Source organism: Pterocles gutturalis, unplaced genomic scaffold, assembly GCF_000699245.1.
Source record: "Pterocles gutturalis isolate BGI_N339 unplaced genomic scaffold, ASM69924v1 scaffold11042, whole genome shotgun sequence".
Classification (NCBI taxonomy): Eukaryota; Metazoa; Chordata; class Aves; order Pterocliformes; family Pteroclidae; genus Pterocles; species Pterocles gutturalis.
In genome coordinates, this window is record NW_010110327.1 from 37,293 (window position 1) to 45,512 (window position 8,220).

The window sequence follows — 8,220 nt, forward strand, 5'->3', positions numbered from 1 at the left end:
GTGCCCTTGAGAATAAGTGTAGAAAGAATTCAAAATGCCTTCTCAGCTGTCTTAGAGATGCTTTTCTTTCCTCACCTCTACTTCCTCTCCAGTAGAAATGAATTGAAACCCTTTGTACAGATTTCAAGGCTTTCAGATCGCGATTGCTGTTGTTAACGTGCTGTGCAGAGAATACAGGTCGAATTTCAAACTGTCGGCTATAACAATAGCTTGAGGCAAGCTTGATAACTATTGTGATAGATTTTTCTCTAATGAAACCATACTCCTGAGGAATTATTTATAGCAACCTGAGAATCCTCATTTTTAAGGTGCTCATGTATGAGGTTTGCTAACATATCGCTGAGCTATGAAAAAGACAACTTCTCTTTAGTAGAATCCACAAAATAGTCTGCAGTAAGGGAAGGTGGCTTTATTCTTAGTTAATTCTCTAAGCGAGGAAAAAACCCAACAAACCCAACTTATGTAAAATCCATGAATGGAATCCCATAATGTGCACATTAGCATGGCTGACCTAGCAAGAATTAAAATAATTCACAGTTTAAAAAAAAAAAACCCAAACAACAAACTATTTTTTTTATTTACACAGCATGAAAAAAGTACAACCACAAGTAACTAATTTTCTTGAAAAATAAATTGTGTAAGTGCTCATAATTTCCAAGGAAATACCTAACGATTAAATCTCTTTAAGTGTTTTATATGTGCACACTTTTGCTGTGAGAACCATTACAGTACATTGTTATTCAGGCCAAGAGTTAAAAAGACATTATGAAATGTGTTAAATAAAAGTTTATTTCTGGAAATGAATATTTATAATGTATTTGGAGGAAGAAAAAAATACCAACTTGTGCTTCAAGGTATGAATCCTTTCCGGGTATGGTCACTTAAAATAGATTTTTCCATAGGAACAGATTACTTCTTTGAACTGTTGCAGAGTTTGCCATCCTCTGCTGATCTTGCTCATCATCAGTTGCTACATGGAAGTGTTTTAGTCTAATCCAGTCCAGTAGTGTGGGGAAGTCTTAGTTGTGCTTCTTTGTAATTCTGATTTTTTCAGTTTTATGGTCATGTGATGAAATCAGGTTTATATCCTCTCATATTCTTGTTTGGATTTAGAACAGTGCAGAGCAGAGATCTGGCAAATAGTTAATTAAGTAGAAGTATCATTGTTTAGTGGATTGAAGATGCAACTAGAAACTAATTGGGATGAGCTGAATTTATTTTACTTTTTTTATCTAGGAGATAGATGGTAGTGAGTGGAGGACAGCGTGTGGGTTTGATAAGATTATTCTGTTTTAAGTAGAGACAGTGTTAAAGGACTGTTGAAATGTTTCAAAATAGCCATGGAAAAGCTGGTATTATATTAGAAAAATTAAATTCTGCTTGGAATATTTAATAATCCTGTTTCCATCCTGTTCTCACTCTTTCTTTAAAAATATACATTCAAATATTAGTGTAAGCTTTTATGTTCCATAATTTCTCTTCTTAATCTCTTTTGCAGAGAAAATATGGGACTCTATGGTAGAATGTTCTTGTTTCAATGATTTCCGCCTTACAAAATCACTCTAAATTTTAGGTTTAAGAAAAAAGTGTGTGTTCAGGCTGGCTGGTATTTGACTGCATGTAAGCATTCAGAAAAATGTATTAGCATTAGATGCGGAGGGGGAGACTATTTCATTATTGCTTGCTATTTAATTTCTAAATGTATTTTATATTGTAGCTTCTCAGAGAACCATACGATTTTGGTTTTGTTATTCTTGGGTTTTTCTTTTTTCCTGCTTGGAAGCTGTCAGTCTTATAGTTAAAACTGTGCAGTTGTCCCTGGAGCTAGGAACCTATTTCTTTAAGGAAAGTTGGCTTTGCGTGCAGTGGTATCACTTGATTTTTTTTTTTCTTTCCTCCATTTGCTAGGCACACGTAGTGGGAGTTTCTAGTCTCATGTTTAACAAGGACTTGAAGGCATAGATGAGGGAGGAAAGGAAGGACTAATAGGTCTGGAAATCAGTAGGTAAGAGATTGGAGGGGCAGGTTGCAGGAGGGGAATATGGTACTTAGTCTGGTTCCCTGCCCTTCCTCCCCCCTTCCCAAACAATAGGGATACTAAAATATATCTCTACACATAACAACGAAGTATAAACTGGCAGTAAACTTGAGATGCTCCTTACAGACAGAGGAAGAAGATTCTGCTTTGGAGGGGTGTTTTGTGGACGGAGATTCATAAGCTTATAATGTGATTACCAGTCTTAAGTATAGACCAGAGACATCATTATATTCTTGAAAGAAAGCTGAAATAAATGCTAGCAATATCTGTATCAGCCATACTTTATAATTCAAGCTGTTTAATGTAAGGAAATTCTCAGTGGAAAGTGACCTAAGGTTGGCCTGCAGTTGAATTAGCCATTTGGCATGTCAGAATTGGAGTTTGGCTGAAGAGCATGGTCCATAGGAGTTTTTTAATATTTGTTGTTGATATGGTGCTTGGGTAGCTATTTGGATGAGATAACAGGAAAAAGTAGCTCAGTATATGGCAGAAGGTACTGCACAAGAAAGTATGGAACAGGGAGAGAAGACAGTTTTCCTTTTCTGGTAGGTGAATAGTTTGGGAGAGTTGGGGAACTACTTAGTCCTGCTGCAGGAACCTCAGATAATTGTGGAAGGGTTGGGTGGTTGGTGGGTTGTTTGGGGTTTTTTTCCCATCTTTAGAATTGCTTATCTGTTTCTGCTGTCTTTCCTCACCTCTTGGATCCATCAAAAAAAAATGCCAGAAATCCCTTGGCTGCTATCTCAACAGGCATTGTAACAACCTCTACGAGCCTAATAAATATTCACAGCCAGATTTCCAAAATAAGCTTTTAGATTGATTACTTTTGTAGCATTTTAGCCATATGAGTAACATGTGATCCAAAGCAGTTCATCTTCTGTAAGAATCCAGTACGACACAGATCAGATGTGATCAGATTAAAACTACAGCAAAGTATGAGCAATTTACTTATTTAGATGCAGCCAAAATGTAAAGGCATCTTTAAAGGTTCCGTTCATTTGATTTTGGGGAAGGTGAAGGGCATGCTGTTTAGTGTTGCAGAGTTGTGCATATTTCCAAAAGCTGTTTTCTTGTACTCACAAAAGCTGTTCCCAGAGTGGCAGCTGACTATAACTGGGACTTGGGTCATTATGAGTGCATCATAAATTCAATTGGAATTGTTCAGTACATCCATTGTGCTAATATTTGCACACTTACCTTTGATATTTCTTATGGCATGGACCATATGTGTGTGAAGTTGCAGTGAGAAAAGATTAGTAATGAACAAGAAGTGCAAATAACATTGTAGACTGTCAGCTGCTTTGCTTAGATTGTGTTAGGTATAATTACTTCATAAAACCAGTTTTGGCAGACCGTACTCTGGAGAACACTCACATTATAAGAGTTTTGTGAAAATTCATGTGACACTAAGAGCAAGGTTTGTATTGAAGAATTGTTTCTGATCTGTTGAACATGTGCTCTGTCAGAAGAAGGGAGATTTTAAAATTTTATTTCTTAACTAGCCATTGGTCCAGCTCTCTAATAGCCTAGTATTTGGCATCTGAGCGATATTTCACATTAAGTCTTCTTTGAGTTTTCTTAATAAACAAGATAAGCAGTTTATTTTTTGTCTCATACTCAAATGTTTCTGAGTAGCCTTTGGGAGATGACAGATTGTTTACTTTTATATCAGTTTTCACAGAATAAAGCTTCAACAGGAGCTCCATCCGTGTTCCATCATGTTGCAGTTGCCAGGCCTTTTAAGTTATCTGGGGATCTTGCCAGTATTCTTTAGAAGAACACAGCTAATTAATTCTTCCATTTATTTAGTATGTCTGGCATAAGTGAGCACTAGGATCTTTGTGCATGTCTCTTTTCAACAGTATAAAGTCACACTGAAGGGTTTCTTGAAATAACTAAAAGCAGTATGTATAAGGATTAGTAAATGGAAATTACTGCAAAAATAACTTTATATTGTACTGCGTTCCACTATTTAAAAGTTTTCCTTTGTAAGTAAACTCTGCTTTGAATGGTTTTGGGAAGAGTTCTTTCTCCAGGTCACCATTACTGGCTTTCGTTTCTGCTGACAATTAATTTATTTAATAGATTTTTCAATTTGCTTCTGTAATACTGTATTGCCCGTATTTTATGCCTGAGTCTCTGAATTAAGCCAAAATGTTGCTGCCAGTAGTTTCCCTTGCCTCCTACTGGTACCATTTAACTCTACACTGTATTACTGGCTGTCTTGGCTGTTCACTCTTGCATCTGTGCGTTTTAATTTCCACTGATATATGTAACTTTCTAACAATATTCTGGGTGTCCTCCTGCCAGATTCTGAGTTCCATGTCTGACAACAGCACTGCGTTTCTGTTCCTTAGTGTTGCATCTGTCACAATAACTTTCAGTTCCTTTAAGCTTTACTCTAGAAAGATGGATGCTGAGTCCTTTTTGTAGTTCCTTTCCAACATCAAGAATTGGGGAAAAAGACTTTTAATCTGTCTGTACTATAGAGGCCTCATGAGGCCTCCTGTCCTGCCATTTCAGACTTCTTTAAGGTTAATTTCAGTTTATTAATAATCTTTGAGCTCTGAGTGAGACCTTAATATTCGTATGTACAATGTAGACAAGTACATTTTTCATATGATATATTGTCAGTGAACGTATTAGTTACCTATTGTAACCCTGTTGTAACTGAAACTGAAGAATAAAAAACTTTGTGGTGGATATACTGCCTGCAGGACTTTGATTGTATTTCTCTGTGAATTAAAATAGTGGGAGCATAGCCTATTGCATTTATTTTTTCCTCATACTACAGTAAATATAATCATGTTCCACTGTGTTGAAACACTTAGCACGTATATAAAAATTTTGTAGCAACTTCAGTAAAATTATAGAATAGCTGTTAATTCCAGCTGTTCCTGCACTAACTGCCTGCATCTTCTTGGTGCTAAGCCACCAAAACTTAAAAGTATAGCAATAAAATAAAAAATAAGCTGTCTCCCAAGTATTGCATGCTACCAACAAATAATTGGATTTTGCAAACTTTGGATGATGGCCCATAGATCATTTTATGCCTCGTGAAGATGCAGAAAAGTTTCTTTGCAGTGCTATTTAGAATTTTAATTATTTTAATACTTTGCTGTTTTGGAGTAATAAATGCAAATTGTGGTCTTTGTGTGTTTTATCAAGACTACGGACACTGAAAAATTAGCTAGAATACAGAATATTTTATTGAAATTAAGTAGTGACATGACAGTGTGGAAGGTTCTCCTGGTTTAAGTGTTTTTAAATCTGTTCTCTGTGCGTTTTTAATGAAAAGAGTGGATGCGTGGACCTTTTTCCAAGCAGTTTTTGTTGTAGAGATGTGAAGGTGCTGTTTTGCCCATCCGATTCATCAGGCAAAAGATGGAAATTTATTTAAAGAGTAAATACAAACTTTTTAGTACTGTACAGGGAATTTGAGATGGAGAATATAGAATTCACTGGTTTTGTAATGATACAGTGTATTGTGATTAATGTAGGTTAGAGAAATTGGAAACAAGAGGTCTTAGGAGCATTGAGGGGAGGTTAACTGTTTAGCAGTAAGTTTAATGAGCTACTCGGTATTAGAGGGGTGGAAAATAGCGTTTGATACTGAACTAAGGCAAGCCAGTTTCTTTCTTGTTAATAGAATCCCATATTTTTCTGGACTTGCCGTGATCTTGCCAGCTTTGACTTTTAATTAGAGAAGCATTGCAGTACAGTTATCATTGCTAAACAATTTAATTCTTTAATTGTTTGATTTCTTGGGTTTTTATTCTGTGCTAAATAGGTTTTTTTTTCTTAGTAGTTGCTTAAAAGAAACTGTAAGATCAGTAGTGTTTTGTCACTGCTCAGATTTGTCTGGTATTCTAACCACTGAAGAAATAACGGGTGTGCTTTTAGTGAGGTATGGATTAATTCGTTTTTAAAATTGCACTACCACTGCCATGGAGTTGGCTTTTTCAGAGCATTGTCAGCCCAGCTCATGTGTTCAGTCTGAGGGCAGGTATTGTAAACAGTGGGGAGAGGGATCTCCAGTCACTGTGAACGCCAGCCAAGGTGCTTCCAGGGCAGGGCGTGCAGCCACCTGCTCCAGGGCCCGCTCTCTGGGCTGGCGGAAGCTTGTGCGCTCTGCCTGGATCCTCAGCTCTTCCTTTGGCTCTATTGTAGTGAACAACTGTTTGCTCCTAGACTCCAGGAACTCTTACAGTATTCTTCGTTCCCAAACCTTTATGAATTGTTTGCTTTAAACCTGAGTTTAAAGGCTTTTTAGCATTGTTTTAACAGCATGTGTACATCCTCAACATTGTGCTAGGCAATGCCTGCGGAGTGGGAGGGGAAAGGAAGTCTCTCGTAATTGAATTTGTGTTTAAAGACTTTTTCATTACTTCGTTTTAACTTCTGTGACTTATCCTTTATTTTAACCATATTAATGTTGCATTTAATGTAGCCTTTCTCTATAACAGAGTAAAAGCCTGACACTTTTTCTAGTAGAAAATAAATTACTGTTTTTTATTTCAGATGAGGTATTTACTTGTGTCTCTCTTTGGCTATGGTGATTTTTCTCAATTATGTAAGCCAAGATGTGCTGCTTCAGTTGGCTCTTAAACACTGTTGTTTTTCAGATGTATAGCTTGAGTTGTTCAGAACAAAATATTTTGATCTGCTTGTCCAGTGTTGTAGTTTCTGAGGCCTCTTGGGTGTCTCTAAACTTCAGTCTAAAGTATGACCACAGCTTGTTTAAGCATAACCATGCTGCTACCTTTAAATTAGTAGTCTCTGGTACTGGTAGCACCAGACGCAGGGTGCCTTATGTAGCAGTTGTCTTCAATATTTCTCTACCCCCTTGAGATAGCACTCTTGATATATGCAGAGTAAATTTATGCAGGATTAGTGCAGATGTGTATGTAATTAAACTGTAATTGTACTATGACTGTTAGTGTTAAATGTGTGCTCACTACTTTTAATTACTTGTGTAGGACTCTCACAAAATCCTGTTTTGCCTGCTATTTTCACAGGTCTTCATACTGGTCACCTCTTTGCAGATAGCTGGGGTTTTTTTTAATCATGCAGGTCTGAATGGAACAAGACATCTTGGCTCCCAAAGAGCTGGGCTGCTCTGGCTCCATTAAAGTGCACAGAGAGAAGGGCAGCTGAACTTGCATAGTCAGATAAACAGAATGTCTTGTTATCCCTGCTGAAGATAGTGTGCTTTGGGCTTTCCCATTAGTTCTTTGCAGATTCCTCCATCTTTTCAGTCTCAAGAGAAGTTGCTGCCCAGAGAGGGAACAGGCTGCCCAGAGAGGTTGTGGAGTCTCCTCTGGAGATATTCAAAGCCCGCCTGGATGCGTTCCTGTGTGATCTGATCTAGGTGTTCCTGCTCCGGCAGGGGGATTGGACTAGATGATCTTTCAAGGTCCCTTCCAATCTCTAACATTCTGTGATTCTGTGAAGCTGTAGCATTGTGCTACGTTACACTTGCATCACACATGCTGCTAGTGCACTAGAAAATTGGGATTAATGCTCCCCAGCTAACTTGCCACTAGTCCCCTTTTAGTGTATAGAAGTATAGAAACACAAGAACATAGGCTCACTTACAAAGTGAGTGTGCCAGTGGGATTGTTGGGAAAGAACTTGAGTTGACAAGATCCAGGGAGTAGCGCGCACAGGTGCCTGGTGGTACTGGAGGCAGTTCTCTTCTGCAGGTTGCTGTGAGAGGTATAAAGAAATGCTGGTAGAGAACAACAGGAGAAAGTTAATAGATTGATAGAGATGCTTGAGTAAGATTTGCTAATTTAAAAGATAAAGGAATATTAGCGTTGACTACTTTGGTTTTTTTCATAAATCATATGGTCACATGTGTAATGTTAGTTCATATGAAGAAGGTACTATTCCATTGCTTACCTTATAGGTGTGTTCTTCCCAACTTATATGGGTAGAAATTCTTCTTGGTTAAAGCCTGTGGATATCATGTGGCTGGGACAGATGATTTGTATAAATGTGTTGATTGTGATATAATTTTCTACTTAATTTCCTTCAAAAGAGAAACAGAATTAGTTGAAGAACTGAGTTTTGTAGGGCTATTTCCTTCTAGTCATAATCACAGAATATTTAAGTTTGTTGGGTGAAAAGCAAGTAGATTTTTGCTAGTAAATCCTGAAACTTAGGGAACACTGAACTTT